This window comes from Seriola aureovittata, chromosome 4 (assembly GCF_021018895.1).
Source record: "Seriola aureovittata isolate HTS-2021-v1 ecotype China chromosome 4, ASM2101889v1, whole genome shotgun sequence".
Taxonomy (NCBI): domain Eukaryota; kingdom Metazoa; phylum Chordata; class Actinopteri; order Carangiformes; family Carangidae; genus Seriola; species Seriola aureovittata.
In genome coordinates this window covers 24405192-24429248 of record NC_079367.1, presented here as the reverse complement: position 1 = coordinate 24429248, position 24057 = coordinate 24405192, and the positions used below count along the sequence as shown (strand labels likewise).

General features: G+C 38.8%; 1 protein-coding gene across 13 annotated transcripts in view; it reads right to left on the bottom strand.

Moving 5' to 3' along the window:
* Window positions 1-23582, bottom strand: part of tenm4 (teneurin transmembrane protein 4) — a 152999-nt gene extending 129417 nt beyond the window's left edge. For 10 of the 13 annotated variants that reach the window (XM_056374005.1, XM_056374006.1, XM_056374008.1 and 7 more), the window contains exon 1: window positions 23148-23582. The gene's annotated coding sequence lies outside the window, so the exon portion shown is untranslated. The remainder of the gene's footprint in view (window positions 1-23147) is intronic. The other 3 variants (XM_056374015.1, XM_056374017.1, XM_056374019.1) reach the window with 1 other exon arrangement.
* Window positions 23583-24057: the final 475 nt, after the last annotated feature.

The following is a 24057-nucleotide window of genomic DNA, read 5'->3' as shown; positions in this document are numbered from 1 at the left end:
GGATATTTAGTAGAGGATTCAAAATGCCAGTTGTTCAGCCTGTATCTCCCTGGCATCTCTGGCACCCACTATGATATGCTGACAGGGTGGTACACAGCACCAGGCAATTTTTGACCAGTGCTCACTCATCACAAAAGGTAAATACAGATAAGAGAGGGGCTCATAGAGTCTCTCATTTCTTTTGGACTGAGCTGACATGTTTTGACTGTGTCTCAGATGATAGACACTTTTAAAATTAACACTCATCCTTTGCAAAAATAAAAAATAATAACTGTATACCATGTGTGATTATATATCAGGTTGAAAATGCTTATTTGTGGTATGAACTCCACTGCCAATATTCCCCTCTGCTTTATCTCCCTGCTGTTAGGATATGGGCATAGTTTCTTCCCCCTAAGCTTCATCTTTCCTTTTCTCCATTTTTTTTTTCTACTTTTTGCATATTTTTCCTGCATCAAGAAGAAACTAAACCTCTGAAGCCACAATGACATTTTTATAAGTGAGAAAGTATGAAAACCTGAAAAGCATAAAACTATGAAATCTGAATGATAAAACCTTTTACTGAAAAGTTATGCATAATATTGGTAGTTTCTGCAATGTAAAAATTCAAATTTCTGACACTGCTTGGTGCACAAAGTGGAAGAGATCAATCACCTGTCAGCCAGGGCTGCTGTAACATTCTGTGCAGTTTAGTGTCTTCTGCTTGTTGAGTGTCTGAATTCTAGAAATTTAAAATCCACCTTGTAAATTCCTCATAAAGGTTTACTATAGTACTTTTTATTCATTTGTGTAGGTACTTTATATATATATATATATATATATATATATATATAAATAAAAACTAATTACCCAGTCCTTGCTTTTCTTTGCTCTGGCCTGTTCTTTGACTCTACCTCCCATGAGGTTTAAGATAAAAACGAGACTGATCAGTCAGGTAACAAAACTAGAGAAGAAGGAATGATGAAATCGGGACGGGAAAACGAATGGGTAATTAAAACAAGACGTACAAGCAGTACGTCAGTGTCAGTTTCTCACCACAGCATTGCCTTTGTTTTTTCTTACCTTGTTCCTTTTTCATAATCTGTTTTCGAAATGCCTCTGTGTTCCAGGCTGTATGACATTACACGACATTTTTTTTTAACAAGGTTCTAACAGAGATGCACTTTTCTTCAACCATTTCTCAAGAATAAATCCCCAACACACTGAAAGGTCACAACAACAGATGGCAATTAGGAAATAATGCTCCCAATCACATACACATTAGCAAGAGATGAAATTTGCTGGATGGAAGTATGTCTCTTAAAATGCTGCAGACCTCAGCCCAGCTTGTAAGGAATCCAACCATTGCTGAAAAAAAGACTACCACTCAGACCACATCCAATTTGTGAGGAGTTAAGTGGCAGGGAACGGACATTAAAATTGACTTTTTTTTTTTTTTTTTTTTTTTTAAAGTGTAATAAATGCAGACTTAATGTAGCCTGGGAGGGCAATTCAAAAATTGAGTAGCCAGGACAAGAACATTTTAAATTCATGTCAGAGCAGTGGTCAACTTTGCCACAGTCCTAAAACACAGGTACCGGGTTTACATGTAGAAGTCCAATAAATGAAGAAAAAAAACAAAAAAAAAAAATCAAGTCAGAATAAATAACAATCTAGTACCAATTACACGATGTTCATATAATTTCTTCCATGAAATATATTGCATTCAATCAGTAAGAAACCTTCTCAAATTCAGTCCAAATCAGACCTTATGTTACGTGTTGAAACTGTGATCTGGAAAACCAAATGTAGTGCAACTTGTAAACTGGAAAAGATCATGTCTGCTTCACAAGCTGTCAATGAAAGACAGAAAAGCTGAACATCACATTAGCAATTAACTCCAAATCTACCAATATCTACCAGTGCTTTAGAGGACATCAACTGTATTTATCTTCGGTGTCTTATGTCCTATCTTTCTCGCAGCACACTGATGACGGAAAGCATGTAGTTGCGTGTAGTGTAGAAAGTCAGGAGCATCAAGGTTCAAAAGAGGGAAGACCTGCTGAAGTGCGCTCATTGTCTCCTGTTTAAGTGGGGTCAAGAAAGACCATGTGGAGTCATGAGTATGAAGCCTCACCAAAAAAAAAAAAAAAAACACCCACTCTTAATCCGCCATACCATGCAGCTTCTCTACGGCACAAAGACAAGCTTTATCCCCCTGCACTTAAGATGCTCTCTCCTGAAACCCTCTTCTGAGGTGGACTTGCTTAAAGTTTAATGGGAAAGCTCATACACAACAGAAGACCTGGTAAGAAAACCTAAACTCTAACCATCACTCTGGATCCGACACAGTGCGTTAGGGTGTACTACTACATGAGACAGAAAGATCTGGAGGCAAAGGAAGAAGTGAATAAAAATACTGCACAAATAACACTTAATTGAGGTCAATGTGATTGAACGCTGCAAGGCTAGGATGGCTTTAGCATAGGTTCCAGATGGCAGGCTGTTATTTCACTGTGCCCTGCTAATACTGCAGGATTCGATGCTGGTAACCTGAGTGTCCCTTGGGCCCCCTGGCTCCTCCACTGCACTGAAATCAGGGCCAAGCTCCCTCCGCTGCTACTCTGCAGGTTTACTCAACTTTGAAAGGGGGGGGGGTTGTTTGGATATGGTAGTGGAGGAGGGGTGGGTGTGTGTATGTGTGTGGAGGTGGGGGTTGTGCAGCAGTGCTGGAACAAAGCATGTTAACACCATCTCTGTGTTTAACAAGTTTGGAAACAAGCAGGGGTTTCCTTCAAATCCTCATTGGAGGGTGTTTCACCACTCCTTGACAGCAGGAGAAAATCCCGGCATTTACGCTCGTCTCTCTCTCCCCAGTGCTGTCTCGCGGTAAATTGACTGAAACGCTTGCATTCTGTCATCTGAAAGATATGGTACGAGTCGATATCTTGCTAATTCCTCAAAAAAAAAATTAGGAAGGAACACAAAGATCAATAATGCTCCCTTGAAAACGCCTTTCCAACATTCCAGTCATGCAGAGAGTTTTCATGAGAGCTCAACTATATTTCAGAGCCGAGGCCACCACTGAGAACTCAGCTAAGGTTAGTTCTGGGTCTGGTCTTGGAGGATATCTTAGACGAATCGCTCAGCTGGTTGGACTGACTGTGTTGTTTTCTTAAAAATTAGCCAACCAATTGAATTACACTCTGATTTACATTTAAAATGTAAACCTTTCTCTCTTACTTCCTATGAAAACATGCAAGCACAGGCTACAGCCCACTGTGGTTTGAAATTGTAGAAATGTAAAGACGTAATACTTAATAAAAAGTTACAGCTGGACAGAACTTCCAACTGGCACTGCCTCAAATAAAAAAAAGCATAAGACAAATAATAAAAAAAAAAAAAGAGCTGTGCAGCAAAACACCTTTAGACAAACTTACTTGCATTATGTATCTGTATGAATTTAGTCTATAGCTGTTTTCACAACAGACTAGTGGCCTATTATGTTCCAAATTCTCTTAATTGTGAATCAGCCACCAAACCTCTCTTTACTTAAATGCATTCATACTGAATAAGTTTTCAATTTTCAAGATTACCAATTTTAGAGGCAACAAGAATGAAAGTAACAGGATCCAAACTATGTACGAGAAAAAGAGAAAAATCAACAAAATTATCCGCCTCAAGTTTTATGTATAATAGAGAGGAAAGGAATGAGTATGAGTACTTTCAGTTCTGCAGAAAAAGATGTATTTCAATGACACAGGGTTTCGCCTTTTCTAGATAATCTTTATGTTACTCAGGACTGTTGTACCAGTCGTTTCTGCCAACTTAATTAAGCTGAATATTGTTAATGATCTTTTACTTTGCTGGTTCATTTGCTCTTCGACCTTCAACACATGAAAACAGTGAAAGTTATGTTAATCAATCCAGATTTTATGGATTGGTAAATTATTAATTGGATTCAATTTCCTTCTAGATCAATAACCTGTTTGAATGGGACTGTACGCAAATAAAGGGCGTACACACCGCAGCTACTCAAGAAATAAGACAGATGCTTCCTACTACTTCCTAACTTCTGCATAAATAAATTACTTCTAAAAATGAATTGTGATAGGCTCTTTCTATGCAATTCTCTATATACTGTAGCTGCGTTGGTGTAAGTTTATATCTTCACTATGAAGCTCGGTGCATTGCTCTAATTCTGAAGTGCATGTACTTTATAAACAATATTTGTGTTTGCTTGTGGGTGTTAAGCGAAGATACATCTTCGAATGTTCAGACATACAGTTTATTATATTATAGTCAATACAGATTTGACATTTTTCTGAACGTCTGTTCCTACAAAATGGTTTGTTGCCTCTTTGTTACACCTAATAAAACTATAATACCTCTTCTTTAGAGCCACACACTTCAGAACCAGCTGCAGGTGATCCAGATTTCTTTTACTGAGGCATTTCCAGGGCAAAGTAGAAAAATGAGAAACCAATTTCAATATATATATATATATATATATATTTTTTTGTTTTTTTTGAGGAGAGCTATTTGAAACATGCTTTCAGCAGTTTTGTTAATTTATAATGTATAATATTTTACCATTAAGAAACAGATGAGCAGTCTCTGTGAGATGACTTATTTGATTTTATATGCAAGAGATTTTTATAGTCTCTTTCTCATTAAAGCCACTTCTTTTAGAAGCAGTAGCGGCCTATGAGGAGCAGATCAGACCAGACCTTGCTGGCAGAAACAGGCCAGATCACTATCTAAAACCTAACTTGTCCCTTTTCGTTCTTAAGTTTCCATCTCCTTTGTTTCCTTTTACCTTATACACTTTTGTTTCGTTTTCACCTTAATGGTTTCTGTGGCTCATCGCTCTACAGAGGCGTGTGCACTGTAAGACAAAGTGTCAGTGTCTTCACATGCCTCTTTTCATGCCTGAGCTGCTTAGTGAACATTGAAAGCCAATTAAGTGATTCATCTAAGATGTCCCACAACTATTTATATAAGAATACATTTAGTTGACATCAGCCCTCATCATAACTAATCAGATTATGTTCTTATTAAGGACGAAAACCCGGCTGTAGACCAGTATCACTGACGTTGGACTTTTTTCCTCTTGAAAAAGAAAAACTATTTTGCAATGCACCTTTTTTTCAGGGTAGTTGATAGTACTGAGAACTTTCATAGACTGTTCTCAACCCGCAGAGCAACAGCAGTCCTTGAAATGACATTAACAAATACAAATAAATCACTAAAACAGAAGTTATGAGCTTTTCAGCTGACAGCAATAAATAATCCCTGAGATGGGTCAAGCTATGTTCTACACCACAGCAGTTTCCTTTACTATGATATTCTTCTAACTCAGCACAACAGCAGCCTTCCCAGTCATGATCTAAATCACATAAGCTCTTTCATTGTTTCTGCTTGTTTTCAGGCGCATACAAAAAAACATTTCAGGCACATCCAGAGCTCCACTTACAGCTATGAAGGAGCTGGCCTGGAATACTGAGAGCTTGGAAAAAAAAAATACAGGTAACTAATGGCTTTGAGTCATGCCAGCACTGTAAGAGTCTGCACAGAAGCTGATGGTTTTCATACCTTGTGCTTCTCCACGCCGCTCTTTTTCACTTCACACTTTTTATTAGCATAGATTTCAGCACCAGAATCTTCAGCATGGCCTCGATATAGTGTTTTGACCATGTACTCATAAGAAATTACCTGTCTTATCTGGTCTTTATTGTTTCTGGGAGTGTGCCACATTTCTAAATCTTCTAGAATATTCTGACCTTTGATTATTGCAATTGAGAAAATTGTGCAATCACTCAACCGAAACAATTAATATAGTGATTGACAGAGAAATTATACATTAAAATGTAAGATAGATAATGTAAGATGTAAGATATTTAAATATAACTATAGGGACATAACATGCATTAAATGCATGATTGGTTGATCTGTAAGACATTATATCATTTGATACCTGTTTTACATTTAAAGTGAAAAGACTACTGGTTTGCATTGATAATCCATGTCCATACATCAGAGCCATTATTCTGATGGAAACAGAAAGAGCACTTTTTCGCAGGGATAGCAAATTTGCCATGCCACTGGCCCAGTTGGACCATGCACAAAAACGAATAACTTCCATGTTTGCTTCTAAATACTGTGCAATCAAAACGGAGCAACAATAACCCAGGAAAAACAGGAGGAATGCAGAATCTGTTAGAAAATAAGACCAAAAAGCAAAAAAACGTTTACACCAAGTTGTTCATTTTACACAACACTGCATTGAACAATGAGAAGCTGAGCAATAGAGACATGAGGCAGTGTGTGGGTGGCACAGTGGGCAAGAGGGAAAGACAGAGATGTGTCAGAGCTCCTTTCCTCTTGATTAAAACGGTTCATTCTTTCATATACTCCAAAATTAAGGGGCAAAAATGGAGGAACCAGTCAGTTGATTCACTTTCCTGACCTTATTTTCAAGCTTAACAGTCTTTTTGAGGGAGCAGCATGAATTGCTGGCTAATGTTTACACTTCTACCTGCAATGTGACATTTTGACAACATACTTCTAAGATCAGCTTCTATTGGACGTGTTTTTGAAGCAAACAGCTTTTGAAGCCTGTTGTTCTGCTGGGAAACAAGCAGCAGCTGAATATGACGTGACTTGAACTATACGTTTAGTATAAAATGATGCAAACATTGGAGTCAACAGAGATCAAGAGGCTTCATCATATAGTATCCAACCTGTTATACATGAGTATATATGAATAAGTGAATCACCAGTGAATCACACAATCAGCAGGTAGGTAACTAAACACAGATATAAGCTGAAATAATTGATTTTGTATGTTATTAGGACTAAACTGCAGCGTGACGTAAATAAAAAAATTGTACATCAATAAACCACACACAGCTCACTCATGTTTACCACTCTCCTGGTGTGCAATCTCTCTTTACCACAGTAAGAGGGGGCTGGGGTGTCTTTTATATTGCAGTGCCACTTTATGATTTAGGCTGATAGGTTGCATGTATTTTTACATAAAAATACTTTTGCAGCTTTGAAGCAGATGCTCTGAGCTGGAAAAAAAAAAAGTCTATAAGGGCACTTGGGAAGTCAGTGGGTTTGAAGTGCATTGAGCAATTCTGTTGATCTACACTGTTAATGCATGCGTGCAGTCGCAAACCCATTACTTATTCAGCAGTGCACATGTACTACATATCAAACGGCAACAAAATACTTGAACCTGCGCGTAGGATATCTGAAAATGCACGCTCGCTGTGAAATTAAGAATATGCTCTCTGATCCAAGAATGCATTATTGTGTAAAAGGTCACACGCCTATGCAGAGGACCATCAAACGGTTTCTGTGCTCAGTAACTTCCTTCAGCAGCAATGCTTAGCTTATTAGTGTTTTCTGCCCAAAGGTCATTCAATTAATCAAAACATTCAAAATACTGTGTACATTTTTTTTTTTTTTTTTAACAATTTGGAACATCACTTATCAAAAAAGTGTGGAGTGAAGATTTTTCAACCTGGCAGCACAGACAATCTGCACAATCATCACAGTTTTAAGGTGGGCACCCAAGAGTAGTGTCACCAAATCGGTATCCCACCACATGTGAAATATGGCCACAATCTCCCCTTCTGTTCCTGAGTTAAACTGTTGGATAATGGCCAGTAAAGAGTTTTCACTTTTTCATTATGATGTCACAGTGAAACTGACCTTTGACCTTTAGGTTCTAAATCGTCATCACTGCATCAGAGATATATCTGTATAAAGGTTTGTCAAATTTAGCTCATGAGTTCTTGAGTTATGGCCAAAAACACATTTTATGAGGTCACAGCAACCTTGACATTTGGCCTTTGTCCACTAAATTGTAATCAATTCATCCTTGAGTCCAAATAACTGTTTGTGCCAAATTTGAAGAAATTCTCTCAAGGTGTTCCTGAGATATCACGCTCATGAAAATGGGATGGGCGGATGGATGGAGGGGCGGATGGACGGCTGGCGCTGGCACAGAAGCAGAAAAATGATGCCAGATTACATGTGAGATTCTCAAACAGCTGATGTCCACTGATGCCAAACACTTCCACTGATTAAGAAACATTAAAGGATTTACATACATTTTTAAAGACCATCTTAAAACAATACTCTAATCCACTTCAATCCACTCTGGAAATTATCAGCTGCAAACTTGCATCAAGAAGAAACATCCCCCTATTATTGTCCTCTATGGATTGAAACGTGTACTTCTGCTGCGCCTCTGACCACACCCATCATTGCTAGTGGGTGTGGTCTGTTTCTTTTCCAACCACACGAAGCTGTAATGTGAAGTACTGTAGGGTGTGGGCAGGATTATTAGGACTACAAGCCGAAGTGTAGTCAAAACATCTACCGTCACCAGAATTCAGCTTACCACAGCTGCTGTTATTCACGAAGGAGAAATCTAGAAAACTTCTACTTCTTTTGAAGCAGTGCACTCTCTGATGCTGGTTACTTGCACTAGTTTTAAGGTGTCATGCTACAGTAAAAATAAAGTATGAATAAATTCAGATCTATGCCAAGCTTTTGGGTCAACCAACCAACTTTTGCCCTAATATCAAAGAAAAAACTAAGTAGCATGGAAGCAGTTGGTCCAGGCTTTTATTCCACTGGCACATAAAACTATCTATCACCTCATGCACTGTAACACCCGGGAGCTCAGTGACACACAACACACTGTAAAATAATTTCAGCACTGACAACAGAGGGAAATGTTTGCATCTCCCAAAATCATGTTGTTTATGTTTTTCTAACTGAATTGTTACTACATTTCATACTATACTATTTTTCTACTAATACTTACATTAAGGCTGATGAAAATGTCACAGTACCAGAAGAATTACGTGTCCTCTATAAAAGAGCTCAAGTTGAAATAAGTAATATGCCAGACCTCAGAGCTTTCCCCAACTTACGCATTTAGACATATTCACAGAAAAAAAAAAAAAATGAGGGAAAAAACATTGATTGTCAGTAACAGTGTTTTCATTTAGTTTCAAACACACACACACACACACACACACAGAAAAATGCTGGTTAAGACCCGTAGGCCTGTTTGAATTGCCTCCTGCTTCAGCTCTGTCATGTCTTAGTTAAGGCGCTGAGGTACAAATTAGACACAAGCAGTTTATAAGCTGCCCTTTCTCTGTCTCCCGGTCTCGCTCTTCATCGCTTATTTTTACTCAGTTGCACAAACACACACATACACACACACACACACACACAGACAGACACACCCCCCCAGACCAACACACACACACAAAAGCACTGTTATGTGCGAGCCTTGCACCGAGACTGTTGTTGTGAACAGCTGGTTGTATTTCAAAATATGCATCTGTGCCGTTTGAACAGAACTGAAGAGACCTGGTGTATTTTTATCCAGGGATTTGACTGCTATTCAGTAAATGAGATTGACTTTGTTTTTAGATAACTAAGGAACAATTGTATCTGGGTAATTTAGCACAGCAGCAGCAACAGTGTTAGCTGCTAATAGCTGTTTGTTAGTATTTGACAAGAAAAACTAATTAACATGTTTAAAAAAAAAAAAAAAAAAAAAAAGAAAAGCTTTTTTTTTTTTTGGTTGGTGTTGTTTTTCTTATTCCTGCAGCTACAAGAGTTGACATCACACACATTTTTTCCAGTAAAGTTGCAATTAAATATGATAGCAAAACAATCTTTCAGTTGCCTCATTAGCAATTATAAATTTCAGGTTCCAGTATGTTCCGCGTAAGAGGCGAGTCACTAACTTTTCACTGCCTGTTGCCTCCCGCTATTGCTCAATACATGTACAACCCACATCACAACTTGGCAGCTGAAGAAAAGTGACAGATGATATACAACTGTAATGTTGTTTTTCTACTAGCGGGATATCGCACACTTCCAACACCGGACCGACCTCTATTTGCACTGCATCCTCGCAGCAGGGGATGACCACACTGACGCACAACAGAACAGTCCTGCTTGGGAGAGGGGGCCAAGCCATGACGGGTTCCCACCTTCAACTGAAATATAAAGACGTCATGGGGAATTGGTTGGCACTGCTCTCAAATGACTCGATATATTTAGATTTCAGTAGTATCTTGTTTCTATTTTTTTTTTTTTTTTGCAATTGAGAGTATAATGTGGGACTAAATGTTTGTTTTACTCATACATTTCCAGTTCTAAAATTCTTCAAACAGATACTAGCATCACTGCTATTTGAGATGTCATGAAATGTTCTGTATGTGTGAATGCTTCAAAATAAAAGCCCTCCCCCAGAGCACCACTCCAAAGCTTTTATTTTGAAGCTTTTACAGGAAATGTTGACTTCCCAAGATTGACTGACTGTTGAGTTCTTGTTTATTAGAAACATCTATAATTGGGTATGTTGGCACTTTCTCATTGGTGGATGAATCTAAACATTACAAAGTATGAATGATAAACACAATGCAGCTACAACTGCAGCAGTTCCAGCAAGAAGCACAGGGACATTTCGTAGTTTGGCTCTCCATCACATCACCAAAGTAAGCACTTTCCTGCCCTTTTTTTTTTTTTTTTTAAATGTTTTGTGTTTTTTTGGAAACAATAGCAGTGCTGTTTCCGCACTGAAATCATGGCTGCTCATATCCTGACACAGTACAGGAGTACAGTGCAATGCATATCGACCATTAATTAGAGGATCCACAATCATTTTAGAGGGGAGACTGGGTACAATAGTGCTTCATGTTCAATGTGGAAATGTTTTGATGCTTGAATGCTATGAAAAGAAAACATCAACATCTCCATATTGACTTGCTCTGTGCAATATATGTGAGGATCAAACATTGTATTAAATGTTGCTATAAGGGACACACAAGCCTTTCTTTTCAATATAAAAGACAGTTTGGGCGCATGGAACATTTAGATGCACTCTACCCCTCTATTTCTGTTTGGTATGTACTGTATAGCACATTTGCTTGCCACCATCCACAAAACAATCACAAATAGTTGCTCTGGTCAAGTTTTACCGCTCACTAGGCCATCTTGACGACTGTTTATATAAACTGTATTACAGTATTTTAATATGCTACATTTTTGACAGAGATGTCTGTATGAAAAATGGCTCATTTAAGAAATGACTTATTCCCAACAAAGCCAACCTATTGACAGAGAGCCATAAAGGCAATTTTCTACTACATCCTTAGCAAATGAATTTCGGAACATGAGTGGAGGAAAAATAAGGCAGCCTTTTTGCCCTTTTTGTGATTTTAATATTAATAAAAATGTATACAGGTAAACTGCCTTACATGTGTAGATCGTTGTTCTTATCTGTTTTCTTTGAACTGAAATGTAGAAACCTAATCTCAGGCCAGTGGGATTAAGGAAAAAAACTCCTAGAACCAAAAAGATTTTTGTCAACTAATTAACACCCTCATCTTGAATCTTAAATAAACCGCTTAACATCAAAGCTGCTCAATTTTCCACCTTACCACACAGGAATTATCTCCTCGCTGGTGTGAAATGCCATTAATACAAATGCTTTGGATACCATAAGCTCAGAGAACAAGGTTTTTGCATAATGGTTGCCATGCTGAAGTCATGTCTGTAAATGTAACTGTTTGATCTTTTGATAAGACTAAATCATGTCCAGATGCAATTTATATTGGTAACACTGGGGGAATAACTAACGAGGCAGTCATAGACCATTAAAGACAATTTCATTTGATTCAGTAACCTTTACGTGAGATAGGAATGTGAAAAGAAATGTGGAAAGAATGTATAGATGATTATTTTACAATACCCTGCAGTTTGGTTTGGCATTGTTAAATTTGCATGAAATTGTTTGGAGTTAGTTGGGCATTAGGGATGAAAAATACTTGGCAGAGGAAACAAACTATGTGTTTATAGAGACGGGCTCTATCTAAAAGCATCTCCAAAGATAAGCTCAAAGTGCAGTGTACTGTAAATCAGATGGTAAACGTTGAGATTGCATCTATGCTGAGGCCTGATGACCCTACAACAACCGACTGGTAAATCAAATTGCTTATTAATTACTAATAAAAAATGGATTTCAGGCAGTGATGAATTGAGAAACCCTAAGTTGATTTGTTTCAGTTTATATCAGCGAAATCTGGCACAAAAGCATGAATACAGGTGATATCTGCACATCCCAGAACAAAGCCAACATTAGTGCTACTGTTGACGCACAACACAAAAGGAACAAACAATAAAAGACAAACAGAGGAACTTCATCTTTCTGTCAAGCCTAATTCCACAATTTTTTTTTTTTTTTTTTTTAAAAACACACTTTTAGCCCAGCTATAGGACACACACTGAGTACTTAACACCTGGGTCTTTTATACTGAATTGAAGCTTTAGGGTTGTCCCTCACTGTCTGCCAAAGGAGTGGATGTAAATGTAAATGAGTTTGTATTATTTTGATATAACAACCATTAACTTTTGAGAACATAATAAATACATGAGTACACTAAAAATCAATAGTCATCATATGCCCTTTAAGGTATCCTGCCACACAATTTGAAGAAAATGCCACTAAGCCACAATCTTCACGGTGGACTACTTCTTGTGATTACTGATAATACATGCTACTAAGATAGTTTCCTGATTCGGAATCAAGTCCTCTACAACCGCAGGGGATACAGCACACTGTCACATCTAACTACATTGTGCATTGCAAAGGAATGTGAGAAACATGGAACAACCAATACTGTATAGTACAGACCTCCAGAGCTGCATCCAGTGTCTTGCTCACTGGTACTTCAGCAGGCTGGATGTAAAGCTAGCATTGCGGTCTAACTAGAGCCCAAACAAACATCAGAAAAATGTTCCTCAAACTTGCAGGAGGGGCTACGTTTTCATGAAAACCCATTAAGTCTATTTTTCTAACCATCGATATAGTTTTCATGGATGGTTTTGAAATTGTTGTGCTAAGCTCTCACAGAAACAATATCTGCATGTACTGTACTGGAAGAAATACAAAAAAAAACAAAAGAACAAAAAAACAATCTACATCTAATAGCATGCCAAAACGCTGTGCTGCTGCTTAGTCCAGCAGAGCAACATCAGCAGCAGCCAAAACCCTCTATGCCTGTCAACAGCGTTGGTTTCATTAGTCCTCCAGCTAAGCAGACGTGGATAAACTGGTCACTGTGAGATTCAAATAAATTACAATGATCAGAGTGAAGACATATTTGTGAAAACAGGTCAGACATCAGGTTACTTGTCATATTATTAAAACGTGTCTGAAATAAATAAGGCAATTAAAGTATGTAATGACATTAATTATTGTGATTTTATACACAATGGCTCACAGTGGTTATACGTGATTAAATACTGTTCATTTATCTTAATGTTCTATGAACTTCATATGGCAAACTACTGTATGAGTAATCAGATTATGTCAACTATGTAATTTGTGAGGAATTAAATTTAGAAAATATTCTCTGTCCTGCTGCCAGGAATACATACATACACTCTTGAATGAACCAGCATAACCTTGTTGCGTGTGTGATTTCACATTTCTTTAGAGAGGTCTCCAAATGTGTCCAAAATTGATCAACCAGGTTACGTTTTAGCCACTTCCTGTTGCGTGGCGACTTCAGAATAAATAAATAACCAAAACAAAACATAAAACCCACCGAGGGGTAGTGTTTGTCGTGTCACGATTTTGTAAGGCAGAGGTCAGCAGATTCAGCTTCCGTTCAGTGATGGCATTTCATATTTGAAAAATGAGGCCTGTCACTAAATGTCATCTTCCCACCTCTTTGTCATCTCATCACTCTTTTCACAACCTGTCACATTGATGCCCAGTCTGTGACATGAGCAAACTGTTAGCTTCCACCCAGGCAGGCTAGTGGGCTTTATTAATATTTATAGAATAACAGCTTAAGGCCAGCCCCCTTGAGAGCTATCACTCCACTTTGCTGCCTAACACTACAAAATATATTGACAACTGCTTTTCAGCACTCCCCTGCCCCTGAAAACCTCCCTATGCAGGTGTGCAGCAGTTTTCAAACATACGCCAGTTCTCTGCAGGAACAAAGAAAAAGACTTTTACTCCCATTTGATTTAATAACTTGCACGACTGGGAAAGCTGATGTCATTTTTAAAAGACTTGAAAAGGAAATTTAAAAAGGATCTGGGACTGAGAATTTCTGTTATTGAATAAAAAAAAATCAGGCACAATCATGATGTCATGTCATGAATGTCACCCTGGTGTCTGGCTGGATGAAAAAAACCAGGCCCTGTTGGCAGCACTCTGATGTCTCAGAGTACAGCCAGCTAGTTTGATCCAGTTTTCAGTCAAAAGTTTGGCCCAAGACCTTTACTGTACAGAAAGAAACTTCTCATGTCACTCGTCCCCCGTCAAACATAAACGGTTGTAAAGCCGACTCTTGACGTGAAGTGACATGCACATGGACATAATCAGAGGGGGATAGTTTCCTTCCTGAGATGGTATCTGATTGCTTGGATTACTGAGACACACAGACTACAGACCGCAAAATTATTTCATCACTCTTTTGGCTAAATAAATGTTTCCAGAGCCATCCTGATGGCTATAGGCAGACTATACTATCCCATAATGTCATGGTTATTCTAGCATGTCCACCAAGAACACTTTGGTTGTCAATTCAACTTTTTAGCCTGGCTGGTTTTAAAAGTATCACACAGTTTAAACATTTCTCACTGGATTTCTGTTTAATCTTGTAAACTCGTAGATACGTTTCTTGTGTTAATTCCTTTAATGTCTAAGGGTTCAGGTAGCAGCAGACAGTAAACCCCTGGTGTTCAAAAAAGGTGTATTTCCTGACTTTGGAGAGGAGCTGCTATTTTATCTCATTGACATCCATGAGCTAAATTAATATACCTTCAAGCTGCACATCCAAATGACGGAAAAAATATCTGTGTAATTGTCTAAGTGGGTAAGAGGGGAAAAAAAAGACCCCCCTCCAAAATTAATCCCTTTTTATCAGGACTAAATGCATATATTTTCTATCCTTTGAAATAGTTCCATAACTCATTAACGTCCATTACAATTTCAGAAGCAAATAAAAATTACTTGTGTGCAATTTGTAAGACAAGGTAATAACAAGTGCTGACAGGAAGCTGGTGCCCACCTTATAAAAAAATAAAAATAACTCTGATGTGAAAATGTTTTAATGTCTTAAGTGGGGGCTTAATCAGTAAGAAGTATGATAAGCTTCTAAATGTCCTGCACCTTCCCTTTAATGTAGCCCTAATTTGTATCCTTTAAAACCCCCTCTGTCACTGCAACCACAGCTTAAACTCACACCAACAAATTAGCATGAGTTCAGACAAGAAGTCAGCACTGAAGTGGCGCACTATCTTAAATCATACAAACAGTCTGTAATACTGCAGGGTAAAATTTTCAGTAGGCCTCCCCCAGTCATGGGGGAAAGCCTCGTTTTTAAGTGCAATCTAGTATCCTTCAGTTTAATTTGTAATGCTCAGAACCATCCATGCTTACGGTTATGGTTATGTATTACAATTGTATGGAAATTGCATGTTATTTATTCATCTATTGTAACCACTGGCACAACCGATAAACGACTTCCAGACTAAAAGTTATATAAGTTATATAAAAGATATATTATTATGTTTTTTAGAACTACATGCAGCCCAACTTCAACCAATCTTTGATTTTTAAATAAAACTACAACAGCCACTACTCGCTCAAAGATGCAAAAAAAAAGAAAAAAAAAAAAAAGCTGATTAAATCCCATGTCCCTGCAAGCTACCAGTACGCACAGTACTGCTGGAAACAAAGAAATGCCACATTCACATCTCCCTATCAGAACTGTAGATATCAATTTTTATGGGCTGCCACCACTCCCTTGAAAAATCCTTACACTTTTTTAGATTGAAATAAGGCCCTGATAGTGCTGTAGACATATCATCATTCAAAATATTACACAGCCATATTGACTGCAGCCTTACAGTATATGTTGCTTTTCCAACTGTAAATCACTAGGGTTTAATTACCTGCAAATTAACTGCCGTTTCACTATCTTGCATAAGATTATCCTGGTCATGATGAAATGCCACTAGGGAGGTTGTTCTGATGGGGAGGTTCGAAGATGCAGAAAATATAAAATACCACTTTGTTAGTCTGATAGCTGCAAGGAATGTGATGCCTGTCAGCTAAAGCACCCTCATAATGTGACCTTCAAACACTGTCTGAACATCTTCTTATTCCTGTCACTTTTTTTCAAATTCAAAATGAGCTGAAGTTCACTCATCAATTTACTAGCTTTTTTTTTTTTAATCTGCTGTCCATAGCTGGAGCAGGCCACAGTATACACGCAACAACATGAGTGGGGCACTTTGCTGCAATGCATTTAACTCTGGCGGTGTAAAACACACTGACCCGACAGTTGGACAGAGTGAGTCTGTGACCAGTAGTTGGGAGCAGTTTCAAATGGTCAGCCTCAATTTCACTCCATCAGTGGAGAGTTTTTAGTGTGTGCTGGGCAATCAAGAACAGATCTGTTAGGTCAGCGATGCCAGATCTGCTCTATTAGAGAAAATTGTTTGATAACACTTACTTTGACCTTTAATTTTTTTTAAGCACATTTTGCTTTTTTGTCCTGTATTTCTTTGTTAATTTGCTGACACAGGTCTCCAATTTATTTGCACATTTGAGAAAAATTTGCAAACACCAAAAAGTGTTATTTTTTATTTATTATGATCTAGTTAGCTTTAGCCACATTGATTCACCTCTGTAGTAGGTGAGCACCTCTTGTGACACCTTTGTTGTGATGCACAGAGACAGCATTGCATAAACAAGACCAATTCACATAGCGTACAGCAAACTTAAGAAACACTAGAATGTTTTTGGGAGTTAATCTACTGACATTAGACGTATGACCTGTGTTTCACAGTGTCTGACACTAGAGTCAAGCTCTGATCATGATTCAGTATCAACTGAGGAAAATAATTCCAGTTAGGAGGTATGCAAAATACACTGATTAAAAAATAATTAATTGGCTTGAATATGACAAAAATGCTGATTGGACCTTATTCATGTTTTAACAGTTATCTTTCCATTTGCAAATAGTAACTTTGGTATTCAAAAAAACAGAGCAGAGTATCTGTGCATTTGTGTAGAAGGGCAACTCATTTTAGGTGAACATCACATTTTGTGCTGTGGTACAGTCAGCAACTGACAAAGATATAACACTGCAATCATTGCTGTGGCTGACTAGTGCTCAGGAAACTACTTGAATGCGCTTGGCTGGGAGAATATTCATCTGAGAATATGGGGATATGCTAAGAGAACAGTGTTTGTACCACTAAGTGCACCTGGTCCCATAAAATGGCCTCGTATTATTACAACCATGCAGGGCAACCATCAGATGTAATGACCCTCCAGAGATGGCTGCCCATCCCATCCCATTACTAGTCTACTACTATGTTTAAAAGTGCGAATGAGACTCTGTCAGTTCTCATGCTGTCGACACATGTTATCCTCCTTTTGTGTTTGAAAAAGAATCAAAGATAATTACACAAACTTGTTTTGGCTGCCAGAATGTAAAAGGGTCTTACCTGCCTAACACCAGCCAGTGCACCGTTTGTATTTTTGCAGCCCTGTTAAAGTACCGGCTTTGTGAATATCAAAGATTAAGCTTTTTCTTTAAGACAGTGGGGAATTCTGGGGTAATTATAAGGCTGTAGAGCATCTACAGCTTCTTTAACCGCTGTTCAATTTTCATTTTAACAACTGACCCTCTTGCCACTCGTATCTGAAGTTCAGCCTCATGTGCTTAAACCTAATTTGCCTTCTTTGGAACTGTGCTAGTTATTTGTGCTTGCCAGTGAGAACTCACATGCTGAAACATCTACATATCTGCCTAAAAGGATACAAATCAGGGCTATTACTTGTCCCCCATCAAAATGCAAAAAATGCTAAGGTCTTGGGTTCATCTAAAAATTCATATTCATAAACCTGAGGGAATGCCCTTTAGCCATCATTTACACACCCTGTTGTCATAATTATGTGCATCAGAATTGGTGATCTTAATGTGCCACCGACAGAAGCAGGGAACAGACCCACAAGTAGCCAGTGGCGAGAAAGAAACTGTCATAACCAATGAAGAAGCTATATTTCTTTAACAACCTGTGAATTTTTTCCTTCACCCTTTATAAATGAAATCAAGTGTTTTGAGAAAAAAACATCCCTTCGCCTGGTGAGAAATTTCATTTCAACAAAAATATACAAAACTGGCTCTTCTGTGTAACATACACGAGCTGTTTGCATTATTAATGTAAGAGATGCAGGATTAATGCTTGAAGTGGGACTTCGAGCAGTGGCCATCACTGTAGATGTGCTCTCACCTCAGCTACACCCCAGCCCACTCAGAGGATGAAGTTTCTGCTCTGAAATATTCTAAAGTGATCTGAAATGATACGGGGAGGCTGGTCGATTTTAAGAAAAACTTGAAAAGGCTAATGCCCTGCTGTAGAACTGGGCAGACAAGAATATATATCAAAGTAGACTATGTAAGGATAATGAGTACCACACCTGCAGATTGTCATTAGCTTCCATAGAAATGAGAGTCATCTGAAAAAACTGCTACATGCGTACTATGAAATGTCGGACACAAAGGGGAGTCTGTTGCTGTGTGCCCAGGAGGAGAAATACTACCCTGTGTCTGGGGGCTCAAGTGCATAATTTCAACCCCAACCTCACTCCTCAAGTACTTTGTTTGAGTGATTCTGACTTTCAGAGCACCAAGCAGGTGTAAGATTCCAGTTCTTTGAAAAATGGATCTGATAGTTTCATAGGAAACAGCTTAAACAGCAATGCTCCAGGATAACACAGAATGTGCAGACACACATAACATACCCACCCAAATGGAATTAATGTTTAATGCTGTTAATAAGGTGGCTTATCCCTCATCAAGATGCACAAAAAAATGGAAAAAAAAAAAGAAAAAAGAATTGGCTTTGTTTGGGGTCTCAGAATACCAAGATGGGAGATCAAATGTTTCTTTGTTCTCTTCATATCTCCTTTCTCCTTTGTGTTTATTTTGGAGCTAACAACACCAAGGCAAAAATGGGCTGGGGACTGCTCTGCATTCTAATGTTCACGCTTTAGTTATTTAAAAAGTCCTTTGCCTTTTAAACGTTTTTTTTTTTTTTTTTTTTTTTTTTTAGATTCACCATCTCACAGCAAACCCATGAAGCTTTCTGAAGGCAGTAAAACACACATATTGCCGCGACCAAACAATGTAATTCTCTTTTTAAACCTAGGTCAGGTTGACAATGGCAACAAAAATAACTTTCACTTCAATTCTCTGCTTGTCCAATTAGAATGATGCAGCACATAAAGCACAAAATAGAGATTTTATATCACCCTCTTCCCCCTCTCTCCCCCCATTTCTCTCCTCTCAACCCAGGCATCCAGGCAGACAGCCGCCCACCCTGAGTCCAGTTCTGTCAGAGATTAAAAGAGTTTCTCATCTTCACTCTCGCCAAGTGCTTGCTCATGGTGGGAACTGTTGAGTTTCTCTTTGTAATAGTGAAAGGTCTTGACCTTACTCTGTGAAATGCCTTGAGATAATGTATGTTATGAGATAATGCTATATATTAGGGCTGCGCAAATAATGGAAAAAGTATTAAAACCAACATTTAGAACCTCTCATGGCTTAATCTTGCTCATGTCGGTCAATTTGGTTTATACTTTCCCCAATGTGTGCGTTTATTAACTGTCCCCTTCAAAAGATATGACCTCGTTTTAAGTCCTGTGCCTCCACCCCGTCCAACTAACCTTAGTCCGCGTTAACTAAAAGCGAAGCTGGCGATATAGATGACACGAGACACTGAGACTCAATCCGAGCAGCTCATACCTACAAAGAATGCTGTGTCCATTGTTTGCGCACAATTTTTGATTAATTGAAGATGACCCTGAGCAAAAGGTAACAAAGGCAACATCACCTATTTGTCTAATCGCTTGGAACACGAGTGCAAAAGTAATCCTTCATTAATCGTGATCGAGGTAAAAGTTTGAAATAATTCGGATATTGATTCTAAGCCATATCTCCCAGTCCTACTATATATCAGATTTATATAAAATTTCATTGAACTGAAATGACATTGAAAATAATGTTGTAAATAGATGCTTTTGATTTCTCCAGTGTCCTCAACTTAGGACACAAAGTCTGGAGCTGTCCAGTCAACAATAGAAAAAATTAGAAGGTTATGCGTGGGGGTGAGAGACACAGAGAGATGGAGAGAGAGAGAGAGGGAGAGAGAGAAAGAGAGAGAGGAAGGGGGGAGGGAGAAGGAATGCAGTGTCCAGCTTTCATGTCCAATAAAGTGGTGTAATTGTGACGGCTACCCATTAGTTCTATGTGTGATAAATCACAAGATGACAGACTGCAGCTTCAACCAAACACAAATGCTCCAGGCAAGAAAATTCACCTCTCCTTTAGCTGCACTCAGTGCTGTTAAGTTGAACAAGCAGGTATGTATAGATCACAGGCTGTACAGATTAACAGAAAAAGGTGATGCATAATTTATATGTCAATATTCAACTGAGAAAAAGATCAATTCAATTTCAAGGTTTTCTGCTGTGCAAAGCAGCTATTTTGCTGATTATTTTCAATGAACATGACTTTTTTTTTTTTTTATTGCCATGCTCTTCCCACTGAGCCACACAAGATCACGGAGAACGTACTCTTCAACATCCAAAGTATACTTCCCTCAAATTCTGCCATTCCCCTCCCTAGATGACCGTACAGTTCTCACAACAATTATTACTTGAAATACACAATATCCCCTTGGAAAACTCCGGAGGGACAGAGGCATTTCATTGTTTCCTCTCTCTCATCGTTCTGCCCCCGTACACTGCCAACGTTAGTTCAAACACAACAATCGTTTATGGAATATAACAAGGTCCAACCACAACTTACATGTCATCTTTTTTTTTTCAGCAATCTGTCCTTTGGAGAATAGCTCTGCGCTCAGTTCACAATGAAACAACAACAAAGGCGAAACGACGAGCAACAGATTTTTCATTTGTGACCACAGAGGGAGGCTTGTTGCCTCTCTTATCATGCAGAGAACTAGTGCTGAGGCTGCTTCTCCGAGCTCATCAGCACGACAAAGACAACTGGGAGAATGCAGCGTTGTTCTACAAAGGTTAACCTCGACGGGACCTAACAACTTCAGACTTCTCATTTGATGCCTCCGCCAAACACTTGCCATGGAGGACAGAGGGCCCCTGGATTTAACCTCTAATATCTGAGGTCACGGATGGTCAATGGTGGCACTTGTGAGCTCTGTTAGATGCAACCCCACCACCACCACCACCACCACCACCACCAACACACACACACACACACACACACACAGTAGTTTCTTAATGGTCTGGGAAAAGTTTGACTACTAATACAGACTGAAATAACCCAGTATCTTTTTTTCTTCAATTTATAATCAATAAGCAAAACATTCACTTGGATCACAATAGAGCAATTTCACTTTTTAATTGTCAAATACTAACCTTGAGCTGAGGGGATAATAAAACTTTCCATTAACTGTCAGTTAATTATGAGAAATTTTGACTTTTTGAGTCTTTTGAGAGAATTTCACTTGGTTTGACACAAAAGTGTAATATTCTCTTCAGCTAGAGTTCTGAACATCTCACTTTAACGTATAACACCTTACACAACTCTCTGTATTCTTTTGTTTATTACTGGATACATACTCGATTAATAATCTAAACAAGTGTGATGTGGCGCGAGCTAAAAATGTGCTACCAGCATAAGTATTACTAAATCTCTACACTCAGAAGTGTGTTTGCGTGTGTGTGTGCGTGTGTGTGTGTGTGTGTGGTAGTCTTACAACTTGCCCAATCAGAGAGCCGAGCTAGTCTAAGCTGTGTGTAGGGCCCCAACAATGACTCCCAGGGGTCCTACTCACACTTTTACTCCTCCAGTCTCAAATGTTTGTGAACTGCAGAACATTCAAATGGAGAGCTCCCTTAATTTGCTTCACTTAATTCAACTGGTTCTATTGTGAACTCATGCGATGATGCACTTTTTAAGGACAAAGTTTTTCAGGACAAAACAGTAAAAAAAATAAAATAAAATAAAAAAAATTCAAATTGTGGTAAATTTAGAATTTGATTTGATATGACTTAAATAATAGAACTATAATAGTTAATGAGTTATTATTTGTTTTGGTGTTGTTAAAACTACAGTATGTTTGGGATTTTTTGTTCGCTTTTTTTTTTGTATTATTAAGTTGTAGCAAAACTATAAGCCACACATTTTTGCCTTAGTCTTACCAAGCCTTGGTCTATTTAAAACAAGACTAGCAGACAAAGCCACAATCCACTGGGCTGGTACTGAAATACACAGTACAACATAGAGAGGCTACTACAAAGTTGAATACGGACTCACCTGTAAAAAGAAAAAGAAAGAAAGAAAGAAAAGAAAAAAGGGGTGGGGTGTTTTAATCCTGACCATAACAAATCTACATTTCCCTTTCTAGGCCTTTCAATTCAAACAAGAGCGTGTATAGTCATGTAACTCGCAGCATATTCAGAGACAGTCATGGTACACAAGGTTACTGCCCGTATTTAGGACTCATACAGCAGGGCACTTAAACCTACCTCTAAATTCAGAAAGCAAGTCTGCCTCCGTCTTCATCCGTTATTTATGTACCTATCTCACATCATTTAGGACGAGCTGCAGCCAGCCCTGCTCCCGAGGCTGCTGGGAAAGCGGCAACAATGGGACTTTTTCATACCTTCCAAGCTATCAAATTCACACGGTGCGATGTTAAGGCGGACCACGAACCCGTTAAGCTGCTAGAAACCGAGGAGCAGGTAGCCTCCCGTGCTGCACCGTTCACGAAGCACCGTTAATCTCTCCCCGTCCGAGGAATAACATGCAGGCGAACGGGCAGATTTATACAAGAGCATAAACAAACGATGCAAATAGTAAGAAAAAAAAAACATTAGAAGAAAAGCATCCGTCTGTAGTGAAACTGATCGCGGCTCCCTACATTAGTTCTCCGTATATGCTCCGCTACTGCATGATGCTTGTGTGCAGCTGCCTGATTTTTCTGCAACACTGGCAAAAAAAAAAAAAAAAAAAATCTCATCTCACTAAAATTAACCTTACCATTCTGAAGAGACATCCAATGTAGCAGGCCGGTCCCGTTGACAATTCACCAATATAGTCTGGGATGCCCCCCAAAAAAAGCCCTTATGCTTCTACTTCGCCTCCTTCCTCTTCTTCCCTCCGTTTCGTTTTGATAGTACCCAGAGCAGCCGAGTGTATTTCCACTGAGCACGACACGGTACGGAGGAAAAAAAAATCCTCCTCCTCCTCCTTCTGCTCTTCCAAGGTGCTGCTGCTGCTGCTGCTGCTGCTGCTCACAACGCTGTCAGAGACGCACACATGGAGGAGAGAGGCAGCCGTCCAAGATGCCCATTAACACGCACAGACCTAATTGAACGCCGCGAAAAAAAATTCCCTCCGGGAGAAGTATTTGAAATAGTCCCCGGACACACAGCGGGAGATAAGGTGACACGCCAGGCGATATGCTGGGGAGTGACAGGCTGCGTGGTCCCTCACGATTTACAGTTACGAGTTTGGAGCAGGGGCGTGCGACTGTGCGTGGTCGCCCCCTTCGGTACTGGGCTATAGTCCCTGCACATATATGCTTAGCTGTTTCAGCCTTTTCTGTCTGTATAGAAAGAAAAAAAAAAAGCCATAATAGTAATAATCCTAGAGCAAATTACGACGCGCAAAGAGTTTACCCTGAAGTTATTGACCTTCAGCACTGTATTTTATATTTCTATTTATGGAAGGCCTTTTACAAATAGATGAACAAACTGGAGGGACAAAATATTTACTAGTGGATGTTTAGTAAATCTCAAGTGTGACTGATGTCCTCCGGATAGGACCCAGTCAATATTATGACTTAGTATAGTTTGTTTTTTTTAAACCAATTATTAGGTAATAATCAGTCAAAATTAGGACTCAAGTGTTGCATACAGTCACTGTGTCCTATCATTAAGCCATAATT